The sequence below is a fragment of the Periplaneta americana genome, chromosome 12 (genome assembly GCF_040183065.1).
Source record: "Periplaneta americana isolate PAMFEO1 chromosome 12, P.americana_PAMFEO1_priV1, whole genome shotgun sequence".
In the NCBI taxonomy this organism is placed as follows: domain Eukaryota; kingdom Metazoa; phylum Arthropoda; class Insecta; order Blattodea; family Blattidae; genus Periplaneta; species Periplaneta americana.
This window is the reverse complement of record NC_091128.1, coordinates 160,911,457-160,928,083: the sequence shown is the minus strand read 5'-3', so window position 1 is coordinate 160,928,083 and position 16,627 is coordinate 160,911,457.

Genomic DNA, 16,627 nt, shown 5'->3' with positions numbered 1-16,627 from the left:
GTTGTTCACAGAAGACGCTAGAGAAATATGTGCAAAAAAAAAAAAATGCTATCGTGAGTCATTTGGTATTGCGTTTCTTTATTAATAAATAATTTATTATATAGTGTGTCCATTAATTTACTCATACTTAAATGTTTTTTTTGTGCTCTAGCATTATAAACAGACTTTATCGTTAGTCAAAATCGTGCATAATATGCCACATTATTGTACTAGAGCCGTAAAATATTGCCATGACAACTAAAACGTCATCACTTCTATTATGACGGCAAAACTTGTGCCATAAAGTTAACATCATGAAACGATTTGCCGTGCTATAATATTTAATACGTCATTATTGTCATAGCAACTCCTTTCTTCACAGACCATGATATTAAACTATCCATCATTACAAATCTGATGTTTTTCTTTATTAATTGTTTTATAATGCTGTCGTACAAAAACACTGGGTGTTCAGTTCAAAGTGTGTCATGGCTCGCTGTATGCCGTCATGTGGCTAGCCGATGAGCCTAGAGAATTCAATCTTCCTACATTTCCGCAAAGGTGTATTACCTAGGAGGCAGAGAAGTTGCCTAGCAAGTACGGCGTTCATTCTGAAGAGTACGTACCAATACGTACGGTAACGCCGGTAGTGGCAGGAATGTGAACTGTTTGGAAATACGTACTGTCGGGATATGGGGAGAGGGTTAAGACGATTACTTACGTATTTGTTGACATTAACTTCGACGGTCAACATGGACACGGAGTATTTGATTTGTGTTGTGGAGTGTTACCGTACGCAACCGATGATAACAAATACCCTGCGTACGACTGGCCGGCGCAAAACACAGTTCGAAAGAGGTTATGGTAGCACACAGACCGTACAGACCGCCATCTGTTGCTACGACGTTCAAGTTATACCGTACACGTTCTCAAGTTCAGATTGAAGAACGCCTTGAATAATAGGCAACTTCTCTGACATATAAGCTGAAACTCGCTTCAAATCAGTGACTCAACAACAGTGACGTCATGACACACTTTGAAATGAACACCCAGTAGTACATTATGCAACGAGCCTATAATGATAGTAATTAAGACGCAAGTATGGATGTTTATGAAACGAGCGCAAGCGAGTTTCATAATATTCATACGAGCGTCTTAATTACCATTATAGGCAAGTTTCATACGACTTTTTATGCTCGACCATATTTCTAACTTGAAATTATTCAGATGTATACATTTTATTTGTATCTGACAAGATCGGAAGTGACCTTGTTCTAGGTCGTGAATTGTGAGATGTGCGCAGACGCGATTTTTTTCCGAGGAACAATAATGTCATTGACCTTGATGTAATCCCGTTAAACTTTATATAACCTTGATTATTGAATTCGACATTGAAAAACGAGATGACAAATTGAATTTATTTGAATATTATTTAAAATTAACGCTAATTATTATAGTAACAGAACATAACCTTCTGCGACAGTATTGTATTTCCAGCCTCCGTGACTTTTCGTTAATTCTCTTTCGATTGCATATCCGAGAATAATCGATACTTGCGGTTTTATAACGGTACAAAGCTGACTTGTCATTGGCTGAACATCTGTAAGCTGAGTTATCATTGGCTGAACACCTGTACTTTAATGAGTAGGTGTACATTAATGACATGCATTAAAGGACTGGTACTAGGTGTATAATTACTACATTTCGGCATGGTCGAGCATAAAATAACTTAAGAAACACGTTTATAAGGTTATACAGTTATTGCACTCAACAAAATGAGGAAACTTCCTTCAATAAAAATTGACTCGTGCCATAACAAATAACATTATGAATATTCTTCATAATACACTATCAAAAAACCCGGAGGTTCATTGCCACCCTAACAAAAGCCCGACATCGGTCACTTTCCTGAACAAGATTAATCCAGTCCCTAGCATCTTATTCCATCTCCCTCAAATTCATTTTAATATTCCTCCCATCTACGTCTCGACCTCCCAAAAGGTCTTTTCCCTCAGGTCTTCCAACTAACATCCTACATGCATTTCTGGATTCACTCATACGTGCTACATGCCCTGTCCATCTCAAACGTCTGGATTTAATGTTCCTAATTATGTCAGGTGAAGAATACAATGCGTGCAGTTCTGCTTTGTGTAATTTTCTCTATTCTCTTGTAACTTCATACCTCTTACTCTTAAGTTCTTACATTTTAATTTAAAAAAAATTATACAAAAGCTGTTGGAAGTAAACCATACAATATGATACCAGTTTTCGAAAAACAAGCATAAAGGGTGTGGCAGTAAACTTTATTTTTTTAAACGGCACCCATTGTTACATATTCCGAATCTTCATTACATTCTTCATGTGAAAGATTTTACCAATTTTCATGCCTTTTACTTATTTATAAACTCGTTTCATGGATTTCAAACTTGAGACAAATAAGTATGCAAAATCATGTTGAGTAGGCCATAAAACTATCAAAATACTATCACTAACCAAACTTTATAACAGATCCTCAAAATGAGAACCATTCACAATCAAACAATGTCCCGATCTATCACGAAAACAATCTATTGTCTTTCTCACAGTTACATGACACATCTGTTCCAACTCATATCTAATTCTTCCTTTTAGGTCTCTAGTATTTCTTGGTTTATCCTTATACATTCTGGACTTCGCATAACCCCAAAGGAAGAAATTTGTACCTAGAATTTAATGGAGATTCGGAATATGTAAATCTTAACATAGGGCAGACGTGCTCAAACGATAAGCTGGAGAGATTCAAAGATATGCACCCCGCAACACACAGGTAACGCGTGTAGGGTGGGGGGCGATTTCAAGAAAGAACTGAAGCAGTGGCGGATTGTAGTGTTTTTCTGATGGGAGTTTATGTATCTAGTTGCTAAGATGGCCATAAATAGAACAAAGTTATACTATGAAACATTACGTTATTTTTGTAGTTATATAGTACATAGTCGCCCTCAGTAAATTATAGAAATGAAAATTTAATTTCATATATTCTCTATTATCTGCTTAAATAATCCCAAAACGTTTCACTTTCATATCATCAATATAGCATTAATATGTATAATTTTATTAATGAAAAATAGTCACATCATGGCATTAACTATAATAATATTTAATTTCTAATGGTAATAATGTCATCAAACCACATCAAGGTTTGTAGATTTTAATATCCAAATGTACTCAGAAAATTATACACCGCAGAATCAGACCTGTAAATTATTTTTAGTAAGTTTTTAATAACCAATTGAATTTGAGCTCTAAATATGTCAGCAATCCTGCAGGTCATGGCCTTCGTGTAATAGCCTATTGTTTATTGTAGTGCGTGTTTTGTTTTATTCTGAAATGTAATTAGTTCTTAAAACTGACGAAAGATGGATTTTGGAAAATAGAAAAATTATGTAGGAAAACTAACGCTTCACTGAAAGTTACTATTTTTCTGAAAATCCTGGGATGCCAAGCTTCAAAATGACGGGTCATTCATTAAACTCCGTTCAGCGGTTTTCCCGTAATTTCCATTACCAGTTCAAATTATATATATAGATGATCGGCCATGTAATGTCGCCTTATATTAATTGTGTACATTCCACGTATAATTTTAGAACAAATAAGGCATTGAATGTTGCCCTCATGCTCGCGACAAAAGAACGTTTCTTCCCACTGAGAAATAAAGACATTCCTAACAGTAGACTAAGCTATATAAATGCCACCACTGCGCACCGCCTAGAGTAGCCTACCACCCTCCGCTGTGCGGAGGGGGTGGAAGGAGGTACGTACTACGTCAGTATTACGTAGTATACCCCTTTCTCCTCTTTCCAGGGGTTGGAGTTAAAACACTTTTGATCGCTTCTGTCATAGAGTGTAATTAAAAAAAAATAGTTTACTGTCACATCCTATATGCCTGAATAAAGCAACGTTTATCGAACGCTGGCCACATATTGTATGTTTATCTGTAACAGCTTTTGTATAAAGTTTTTCTTCGTAAAATTAAAATTTAAGAAGTTTTGACTAATATTCCATATTTAATGAATAGTCTATACAGGATGATTCACAACTAATGACACGCGCTTTAGAAATCAGTTCTATAGGTCATTTTGATCATAAAATACCATGTGAACATCTTACCAATTATCAACCGTTAAGGAGTTACAGCTGATTGAATTCTATGAAAGTAGCAGTGCTTTTGAGCAGAACTAAGAGTTATTCACGTAAAATACAAGAAATATTACTTTAAAATACTGTATTAATCATAAAATAAACATACCTAATATTTGAAGCAGATTTTCAAATATACCTCCTTCCACTTCAGTGCACTTGGCCGCACGGATGTGAATGGCGCGTGACGTGCGTAACGTTCCGTACCTGGGCACAGCTGTCCCTGATGAGCACAACTGATAAATCACCAGACCTATCTCCCCCTTTTCCCCTGTATTACACGTCACAGAGCAACCCTCCGTTTAGTTTACGTTCCAATTTTTGTATTACGATGCAAGTAACTCCAAAGCCTGATTCACAGTATCTCGTTTGGATTTTTACGAATAACTTTCAAACTAATGATAATCGGACCCATGTTCATATGAAATTTTATGCTCAAAAAGACCCATAGAACTCATTCCTAAAGCGCGGGTTATTAGTCGTGAATCACCTGTATAAGTTGCACTATATTTGTAAATAATCCAAAGGCCATCTTCAAAGACAGTTCAGTGTACAATTCATAGTTTTTCCCGCAGAAGGATGGTTTGTCCTCTCTCTCTCTCTCTCTCTCTCTCTCTCTTTCTCTGCCACAGAAATTATATTTAACGTTCTATATTGGACAATATGAAACCACAATGGCTTCATTGTTAAATTCTGAGAGTTTGGTATACAGGGTGACTAAAAAATCTGGCGACACAGACAAACTCCGTTATTAGTGCAGATAGCGAAAAATGGAAAGAGGGGAAAGCTATTGGAAATATGTAGTTTTCAGTCTAATGTGCTTGAATTTTCAAAGCAGAATACACCGTTGAGGCTGTACGCTAGTAGGGCACACGCGCAAGGCCCAATGCTGCCAAATTAGTGACTTTTTCGCTAGTTCTAATGGATTTAGATACGTAGTGTATCGAGTAATATGAAATCATGACAATTAGCAGTGTTCCAATTTAAGTTCAGGGAACACCACAAAGCAAGAATGAATTTCCCCTGAATTCTTATGCTATCGATGATGTAAAGAAATGTTTCTTTCCACTCTGAGAAGTTAAATAACCCCTAAACTCTGCATGTTAACTATTTTTCTCCGTTAAATTATACGTATCTAAAATCCGGTAGAACTAGTGGAAAAGCTACTAATTGGCAGCATTGGGACTGGTGGATGTATCGTACTAGTGTACAACCACAACAGTGTATTCTACGTTGAAAATTCAAGCACATTAGATTGAAAACCACATATTTCCAACAACTTTCCCCTCTTTCCATTTTTCGCTATCTTCATTATTAACTTATGTCGCTGGAATTTTGAATCACTCTGTATAAGATATATAATATTCCTTTAAGTCCACACCTGTGGAGTAACGGTCAGCGCGTCTGGCCGCGAAACCAGGTGGCCCGGGTTCGAATCCCGGTCGGGGCAAGTTACCTGGTTGAGGTTTTTTTCCGGGGTTTTCCCTCAACCCAATACGAGCAAATGCTGGACCCCGGACTCATTTCACTGGCATTATCACCTTCATTTCATTCAGACGCTAAATAACCTAGATGTTGATACAGCGTCGTAAAATAACCCAATAAAAATATTCATTTAAAAGGGTACCGGTACATATATGAATTTGAATTAATCATGATTCATGTCGCTAAAAATACAAACTCTCTGTCGTCAGTACGCAATAGGCCTCTATACAGCCAGGGTCGAATTTACGCATAGGCAGAGTACGCAGAAACCTACGGCGGCAAAATTTTAAGTAACAAATCTGCCTCTTACGATAGAAGGTCACTATTGTTCGTTTCTTAATATGTTGAATAAACGTGATATCTGGGACTATTGAAACTGTTCCAATCGCAGGTGCCGACGTCTTTGAAATGTTGGGAGAGGGGGGCAAGACTCCGCACAAGAGTCTTAGAGCCTACCGCTGTGGAGTAACGGTTAGCATATCTAACGTGAAACGAGCGGGCCCGGTTCAAATCCTGGTTGGGACAAGTTACCTGGCTGAGGTTTTTTCCGGGGTTTTCCCTCAACCCATTAAGAGCAAATGCTGGGTAACTTTCGGCGCTGGACCCCGGACTTATTTCGCTGGCATTATGATTTTCATCTCATTCAGAGACTATATAACCATAGCAGTTGATAAAGCGCCATAAAATAAACCAATTTTTAAAAAGTCTGAGGAAACTTTATTTTTCTGAAAAATGTCGTTACGTATTTTTTAGAAAATAACATCCTGATTTTCCATACAGTGCCCATGGAAATTGTTTAACCCAAGGTTATTGAAAAGTACTCTTATACACTATCTATTTCCTTTCACCCCTCTGCTCGCCCTTCGTTGATCTTGCAGCAATGATGGACATGATCTTTTAGTTTTACTGCCACGACTACAACACAGTGTATTATTTTGTTTCCGTTCATTCAGTTTTATTTTGGACAGTTTTCTTTATTAAGAATTTATCTATTATCAATAATATTTACATCGCAATCGCTATCATTTAACAAGCACATATCCGAGATGATGATCGTCACAAAAATTATCACTAAAACTGAATGTTGATAACGGTTACTTTTAAATGTTAAAACATATTTTTTTAAATTTTTTAATGAAAAATGTCTAACATTAATAATAATTTCGGAATATGTGTGATAAGAGTTTCTTGTGTTAAATTCTAACGTACCTTGTTTACATGTTTCGACCTATTTATGGGTCATCCTCAGAACTGCTCGTTGTTGGTCTTGGCGCCTCTTGTTTTGTTTCCTGTGAGGGTGTGTTCGTGTGGTATAATGTAGAGTCAAAGAGTGTGTGTGTTCTGAAATTGAGTTGTGTGTTGAGAATTTCGTTAGGGTGTGTTTTCATGTGTCTGTATATGCCGTATTGTTCTAATGTGTTTAGTTTCTGGCTTTTTGGTTGGATGTGTAGTATTTCCATGTCTGTGTTGATGTCTCTGTGGGTGTGGTTAGCATTTGTGATGTGTTCTGCATATGTGGAGGTGTTTTGTAATTTTGTTATGGCTGTGATGTGCTCTTTGTAAGGTGTTTGAAATTATCTGCCTGTCTGTCCTATGTAGAAGTTGTTGCAGGTGTTACATTTGAGTTTGTATACGCCTGTGTGGTTGTATTTGTTTGTGTGTTGATATGTTTTTGTAGAGTGTTATTTGTTCTGTATGCGATGTTGCTAATTTAATTTCTTGAATGAGGTTGCAATTTTGTGTGTGTTTTTGTTTTCGTATGTTAGTGTGATGTATTTTTTGTGTTCTTGTGTTTGTGTCTTATTCTTATGTTTTTTGTGATTATGTTTTGTCTTACGTATTATGTAGTCTATTATGTTAGGACTGTATCCGTTTTCTTGTGCTATGTATTTCAGTGTGTTTAGCTCTTCGTTGTAATCTTGTTGGTTCATTGGTATGTTGAGTAGTCTGTGTACCATTGTTTTTTATTAATTAATAAAATTGTGCTCTGTCTTTTGGTTTTGAGACTTTCAGCAACAAACATGTTTCTTATTGGCTCGAGCACAATCAGATGGTCTGGTGGTATACTAGAGACATTTTTTTAGTGTGTTATTTTACGATGCTTTATCAACTGCTATGGGTATCTACCATCTGAGTGAGATGAAGGTAATAATACCAGCGAAATGAGTTCAGGGTCGTCCAGTGACGAAAGTTACCCAGGATTTTCTCTTAATGGGTTGAGGGAAACCCACTAGAAACATTAAACCACTTCAAGATAGCAATGTGAATGTCTTCCGCTGTCACAATTTTTAAATATTTACGTTCAGGATTAATTTTTCCACTTGTGACACTGTCCTCTAGTTCCTTGCATTTCTGTATGAAAGTTGTGAGTGTTCACTGCGCAAATCTATACTTGTTAGCCACTTCAATCCGCTTCAGTCCCCTATCTGAATCACTAAATGAGTTAATTTCGTCTCCAAACCGATAGACAACATAATATGTAAGACAAAACATAATCACAAAAAACATAAATATACAACACCCTCACAGGGAGTAACGGTCAGCGCGTCTGGCTGCGAAACCAGGTGGCCCGGGTTCAAATCCCGGTCGGGGCAAGTTACCTGGTTGAGGTTTTTTCCGGGGTTTTCCCTCAACCCAATACGAGCAAATGCTGGGTAACTTTCGGTGCTGGACCCCGGACTCATTTCACCGGCATTATCACCTTCATCTCATTCAGACGCTAAATAACCTAGATGTTGATACAGCGTCGTAAAATAACCCTATAAAAATAAATAAATAAACACCCTCACAGGAAACAAAACAAGAGACGCCAAGACCAACAACGACCAGTTCAGAGGATGACCCATAAATAGGTCGAAACATGTAAACAAGGTACGTTAGAATTTAATACAAGAAAGTCTTATCATACATATTCCGAAGTGATACAGTGTTAAAAGTTGTGTAATCAAGATGAATAATAATTTGTTACCTAACTGATATTAGGCAAAATTACAGTCGAACACACTCTTAAGTGAACTGTTAATTTCGTATTATTATTATTATTATTATTATTATTATTATTATTATTATTATTATTATTATTATTTCCGCTTGGTGATATTTATGATTATGACAGTCCTGTTCAATCACAATTGTTGAACAATTTGAACTGCACAGAAAAAATGTGGTTCACGGACAAAGAAGTGGAGTCCCCGTTGCATCATATGTTTCACCGATCGCAAATGCAGGAGGAAAGAAAGGGAGGGAGCGTTGTGAATTGCGTCACTGTCATGTTCATTGCGACAGCTGGACATCTCCATGGGTTTGGAATAACTGACTATTTTTAGCTTCTTTCCTAGTTCATCTTTCAAACAAATTGATTATTTTTTAACACGAAGAATATCTCTTCCAATTATTTGTGGAGCCCTATATAATTTTATTGGCGGAGGGGCAACGTCCCTAGCTCTATAAGTTGTGAGGCCAGAAAGTGCCTTGACCATTACTGCGAAACCAGGTGGCCTGGGTTCGAATCCTGGTCGGGATTACGTGGTTGAGATTTTTTCCGGGGTTTTTCCTCAACCCAATATGAGCAAATAATAATAATAATAATAATAATAATAATAATAATAATAATAATAATAATAATAATAGTAATAATAGTAATAATAATAATAAAAATAATACTTTATTGCCAGAAGAAAAATACATATTTCTTTTTTTATATATATAAAACACTCTAGCACCCCCAGAAAGTGTAAGTTACATACTCGTGCTCAGGGTGCATTCCACATAATGTTAAGACATTTTATTAAATAACAAAGTCAAAATTAAAGAGAAAAAAATACAGAGATATCATAATAATTGAACTTTAAATTTTCTTTCCAAACTCCAATTTTTATTTGATTTTTTTTTTAAATAAGGAGCATTAACATTCCTCTCTTCAATTGGTCAGTGACAGGTTTATTTTTTGGTGCTCGGAGTTCTTTACCAAAATTTGCATATAATTTTTTAAAACAATTATCAATATCATCTTTTGAAATTCAAAAAATCATCTCGCAAATTCTTAAAGATTCCCTGCAGATTATACAGTTTCATTTATACCACTCAGAAGGCCTTAATGAAGGATATGCTAATTTTAAATAAAATCTTTTATTTATAAGTATAATTTTATAGTCATCTTGTAAGATTTTATTTTATAAATGATAATCAATGGTGCTTAATTATTACATTTTATTTTTATAACAATATTCATATTTAATTGATTATATTTGTTTGCTATTAATTTCCGGATCCTCGTGGTCATCCTTAATTAAGGCTGGACAAGTTATTTCTCTCTCTCTCTCTCTATCTTTGGGAATTTAACTATTATCATGTTATAAAGCTTTAGACCGAAGTTGCTACTGTGATTATAAGCTACAATTGTAGTACATTTAGGTACTGTCAAGCATATATTGTCTGATCGTTTGGTTTTATATTTATGTGAATATAAATTAAATATATTTCGGTTTTTATGTACGAAATTCAATAATACATTGTTATAAATTTTATGGAAATCAGATACTTTAAATTCTGAATACAGCAGCTACGAAGGATAATCAAGAAGTTTATTAAGGCGTATTTTTATTATTATTTTCTGCAGCAGAGTTATTGGCATGAGGAAGGTACTATAAGCACTACCCCATCCTATAATGCCGTATTGTAATATAGCTTCTATTAATGCGAGGTAAATCAGTCGTAAAGTATGGACAGTCAAGTAATTTCGTAGAATGACAAAATAGTGAATAATTTTTCTTAATCTATTTCACAAAAAAAGAACATGTTTATCCCAACGTAAATGTTGGTCGATTATTATTCCGAGATATTTAACTTGAGGAGATTCATTTAGAATAGGACAGTTACAAATATTAGAAGAACAATAAAATTGGATGTATGAATTTTTAAACACAAGAGCATGCTGGGTAACTTTCGGTGCTGGACCCCTGACTCATTTCATCGGCATTATCACCTTCATTTCAGTCAGAGGCTAAATAGCTAAATAACCTGAGATGTTGATACAGCGTCGTAAAACAATCCACTAAACCCCCTCCCCCGAACTCAATGCATATGGTTCCAATACTGGATTATGGAAACTTCTACGCTTTTTTGACAATTTGAAAGTTAGTAATTTTGAAATTTATTGGCCAGAAACCGCATTTTTCACATTGTTACGTTATGGTTTGTGCTTACATTGGGATTTTGTTGTTCATATGTTGTTTTCATTGTAGATTTATTATTCATCTGTAACACTACATGATTAGTTAATTGAAAATGATGTACAGTAGTGGCAAAAAAACCGGACCGACCCTTGTAGCTGATACAAAAGAATCCAGTGCTTATGTATTGTGTCAAACTGTGGTAATTTCAATATGGATAGTGAAGCCAGAGGTATGTACTGCTATTTAATGTAAAAATACTCAGTTATCTTTGGAGAATACAGTAGAGGTAGAAATGTAATATTGATGTCAGATGAAAATAAAACTCTCAAAGTTTTTTCGTCTATAAGTTTGAGGCACTGAAGGGAACAAAAGATGGCAAGAACAAATGCAATAAATTTCATTGTTACAATTAATTATACAAGATGGTGTTTTGTGACTAGCAAAATTTGAATCTGTGACTCTGAAATCAGCTACAAGAGTCGGTCTGGTTTTTTTGCCACTACTGTACATATTCAATCATCTAAACATTTACAAAAATAAAATGGAAAGTGGGAATTTTCAGATCATTTTAAGGTAAATGTAACTTGCTGACATTTCTACTTATAAACAATATTGACAACATTCACTACAACACATTTACCCTAGCCTTGGCATCGCTCTCCGGATGTTATTTTGCATTCTAGCGTCCAACTGCCCTCGCTGCTATTGATTCATCTCATTAAATTTACATCTGGCCAAAACTAATCGTACCGGTACATTTAATTGTTCATAATTAATGTATGTCCTTCACTGACTTTTTTCATATTTATAAAATAAGCACACTTTCAATAATCATTAACGTGATACTATAATTATCTCTCCCTCTCGGTCTACAACAGGGGTTGCCAGATTGAACTAAAAATAAAAGACAAAAAGTGACTGAAATCAGGCATTATTATTATTACTGTTATTATTATTATTATTATTATTATTATTATTATTATTATTATTATTATTAAGTAGTTATTTAATGACGCTGTATCAACTACCAGGTTGTTTACCGTCGATGGAATTGGTGAAAACGAGATGGTATTTGGCGAGATGAGGCCGAGAATTCGCCATAGATTACCTGCCATTCGCCTTACGATTGAAAAACCTCGGAAAATCCAAAAAGGTAATAAATCCAAGTGGGAATTGGATCTACGCCCGAACGCATATTCGTATGGCCATATTATTATTATTATTATTATTATTATTATTATTATTATTATTATTATTATTATTATTATTATTATTATTATTATTATTATTAACATTTACTAAAAATACAGTGCAAGGATAAAGGCTGGTTCACAATAAACGGGAATCGGAAACGACAACGAAAACGAGAACGGAAATAATGTTAAAATAAAATGTATTTAAATATGAGCATTCACAATAGTTAATTGTGAATGCCCACATTTAAAATACATTTATTTTAACAATATTTCAGTTCTCGTTCTCGTTGTCGTTTCCGTTCCCGGTCTATTGTGAACCAGCCTTAAGATCGGAAGGATATAGGCTAGTTAGATATAGATTGTGCAGAAGCTTGTCACATGCTACTTCCAGTATACTTACTTACTGGCTTTTAGAGACCCCGGAGGTTCATTGCCGCCCTCACATAAGCCCGTCATCGATCTCTATCCTGAGCAAGATTAATCCAGTCCATAGGATCATATCCCAGCTCCCTCAAATCCATTTTAATATTATCCTCCCATCTACTTATATCAGGCCTGCAGAATCCGTAAGTAGGGGAAATATGACGTCAGCCTCACTCCACTTCTATTGGGGATGATCGACTTCTGCGTAGAGTTGTTTACATTCTTTGGGCGTGCAAGGTCCATCAGTAGCGGCACTGTAATTTTCAAAAAGGATTTTAATAAAGTCATTTTATTTATAATGCGTTATCTAGTGACAAGGTTTACAATTATACAATTGAGATTTCTTTGCACCTAGCCTGCTTTAGATTTTCCTATCGTCACCTACGGAAACAAATTTATAGCATTTAAGTAATGAACCTTGAAAGTCACTATTCATTTCAATACAAAATGAACACAACGAGTGAGTTCTTAATTTAACAGTATATAAATAAATATTCAATATACAGTTGGTAATAATGAACTTACCTGGAAGTTCGTCTATTCCATAATTCTTAACATGGGCTTTGTTGAAATGTGGTTTAATATTGAAATGACGAGTATAAATAAATTGGATGGGACACAGTAAACAAGCAATTCTTTCGTCTTCTTCAACAAAATAATCATATTCCCATTTCCTTTGGAAGTAGTATTTCTTCACGGGTTTAGATTTTGCCATGTTTCAGTTCTTTTCAAACTGCGTACGTGTATTTTGTATTTATTTATTTATTCATTCATTTATTTATTTTGTTGTAATGCGTTACAATGTTGAATGAAAGCATTGACCTCCGGTCATATAGCTATCACTCACTTATCAACATACAATTTATAGGCCTATATCGTCCTATTACTAGTAAAACCAGTTAAGTCCAGTAACGCAAATTTGGTAGAAACAGAAATTAAAACTTTATTAATGCACGAAAAATCATAATAAATTCTTCAAATAAAGTAATTGGTTTGTTGCCTACAACATTTTAGGCCACTGTACGCCGCGAGGGCTGAAATACAATCTTGGGTTCCGCAGAACTGAGTGATGGGAATTTGGTTCAGCGCGTTTCCATCTGTGACTTCTTAATGAGACGCAATGAAAATGATCCTTTTCTGAGACGGCGGTGACGGGAGACGAAAAGTGGGTTGTGTATCATGGCACAAGAAATGGGAGCCACCACTATTAGTTCCTAAACCAGGGCTTCATCCAAGGAAGGTTATGCTATGCACTTCGTAGGATTGGAAAGGAATTCTGTGTCACGAATTTTATCCTACTGGTGAGACCATCAATTCACAGGAATACTGTTCTCAGTTGGATCGTTGAAGAGAAAAGGCCGGAATTGGAAAACAGTGGTAGAGTCGTTTTTCAGCCAGATCACGTACTTCTATGGCGACTCCTTAAAAGTTGAGGAATTTCGATTGGGATGTGCTACCCCATCCGTCCTACTCTCCAGACATTGCCCCTTCCGACTTTCATCTATTCAGATCCCTGCAGAATTTCCTTAATGGCAAACGCTCACTTCCTTGGAAGACTGCACAGTCAAATAGGAACGACTCATCAACCAGAAAACCGTGCTTTTGGAAACATTGGATTTATAAGCTTCCAGAGAAATGGCAATATATTGTTGATAATGTTGGTTCATTCTGTATAAAATAAAGTTGCTTTTAAAGCTTTAATGACTACTTTTCTTTGAATGACCTGGTATTTAATGTTTTGTAAACAAACAACATCGTAACCCCAAATTGTTCGGCAACTTCTCTGCCGCAGCTGTACTGCGGGTATGCAGTATTCGTAGGCGTTAATAGTTATTGAAACGTAACGAAGAAGCGAACGGATTTCAGATTAACTCCAATACGCCAAGAATATTGTATTTTGTTATATTACATTATATTTGTTGTTGTTTAGTCAACTGTCCGAAGACAGGTCTGAACCCCACAAGTGACACCATCAGGGCATCACTCATGAGGTAACTAGGCCAGGAGATAATGGAATAGGATGTCCAGTTCCTTCCCCCCCCCCCCTCTTATTTTATTATATCATATTATTTGTGTCCCGCGCCACGGCGTCACGGTCTAAGGCATCCTGCCTAGACTCGTGTTACGGAATGCGCGCTGGTTCGAGTCCTCATGAGGGAAGAAATTTTCTCATGAAATTTCGGCCAGTGTATGGGACCGGTGCCCACCCGGCATCGTGATGCACTTGGGGAGCTACGATAGGTAGCGAAATCCGGTTGCGAATGCCAGCTATAACGGCTGGGGATCATCTTGCTAACCACACAATACCTCCATTCTGGTTGGATGATCGTTCACCTCTGCTTCGACATGTGGGCGTGAGGCCAGCAGCCGACTGGTCGGTCTAGGCCCTTCAAGGGCTGTAGCGCCACGGAAAAAATATTATTTGTAGAAAATTAATCACTTACCTACTTTAACCATACAGTCACGGTTTGGAACTTACGAGTAAAAAATTAATTTCTATTTATCTACTGTATTTATTTTGTTTTAATTTATTGGGTTATTTTACGACGCTGTATCAACATCTAGGTTATTTAGCGTCTGAATGAAATGAAGGTGATAATGCCGATGAAATGAGTCCGGGGTCCAGCACCGAAAGTTACCCTGCATTTGCTCGTATTGGGTTGAGGGAAAACCCCGGAAAAAACCTCAACCAGGTAACCGGGATTTGAACCCGGGCCACTTGGTTTCGCGGCCAGACGCGCTGACCGTTACTCCACAGGTGTGGATATTAATTTCTATACGACAAGAAAAAATACGTAATTTATGTCACAAATAAAAAGTAATAAATTCAATACTTGCTGTAATAAATTAAACAAACCAAGTGTTAAATTGCAAGTCTAGTTTTCCAGATAAAGCTCCCTTTGAAGCAGACTTGAATAATTTCACAGAGTTTGTGTGCACTCGATGCGGGTTTCTGGCGTCTTGTCAGCCCACTCGAGTTGTGTGGATATAGGGGAAAAATTGAGACGGTGTCGGGTGAAGTTCCTGGGTAGCTCAGTTGGTAGAGCGCTGGTACGTTCAACCAGAGGTTCCAGGATCGATACCCGGTTCCAGGACAATTTTTCCCTTGAAATTATCAAAGTGTTAAGTTGTTACTCGAGTTCCCAGGCTGTTTGTGGTTATTCATTCAAGCTTTGCATATAGCCCTCTTTTCTCCTATCTCTGAAACGCAAAGCTAACACCATGCAGTGTTTCCGTTACTACTCACCGCGTCGACACAGAATCCAGAATTTACTAGTTGTCACAGGTTGCTGACGGTGTTCGTCATTTTGTCATTGTGTTTCCATGGTTCCCACCATCTTCTATCTTCATATTTTTTTGCCGAACTCGTATAATTGTGATCATAGATAGTGTTTTGTGCGTATTGCTGACTGCGTTTACTTTCCTTTATCTGCTGAGCTAAGAAGTCTTGTTCACAGAGGTCAATATTAACAGAGAAAACACAAAATTCGTTTTCTTTTGAGAACTCCTTGTAAACACTTTCCCAGAGACGGCACCTTTGACTTTTACTACACACTTTTAGATTCTTCGTGATCATACTGTTTTGATAAGTGGAAAGGACTCTGGGACATGTATGTGCAGTGGCGTACGCAGAATTTTGTCAAGAAGGGGTCGTTATTAAAATTGTCTACCATTTACATTTTGTGTATTGATGAAATTATTGGGGATCATCAGTGTGGTTTTAGGCGTAATAGATCGACTATTTATCAGATTTTTGTATTCGACAGATATTGGAGAAAAAATGGGAGTATAAGGGTACAGTACATCATTAAAAAAGGCATATGACTCGGTTAAACGAGAAGTTTTATGTAACATTCATATTGAATTTGATATTCCTAAAAAACTAGTTCGATTAATTAAAATGTTTCTCAGTGAAACGTACAGCAGAGTTCATATAGGCCAGTTTCTATCTGATGCTTTTCCAATTCACTGTGGGCTAAAGCAAAGAGATGCACTATCACCTTTACTTTTTAACTTCGCTCTAGAATATGCCATTAGGAAAGTTCAGGATAACACAAAGGGTTTGGAATTGAACGGGTTACATCAGCTTCTTGTCTATGCGGATGACGTGAATATGTTAGGAGAAAATTCACAAACGATTAGGAAAAACACGGGAATTTTACTTGAAACAACTAAAGGCTGGTTCACAATAAA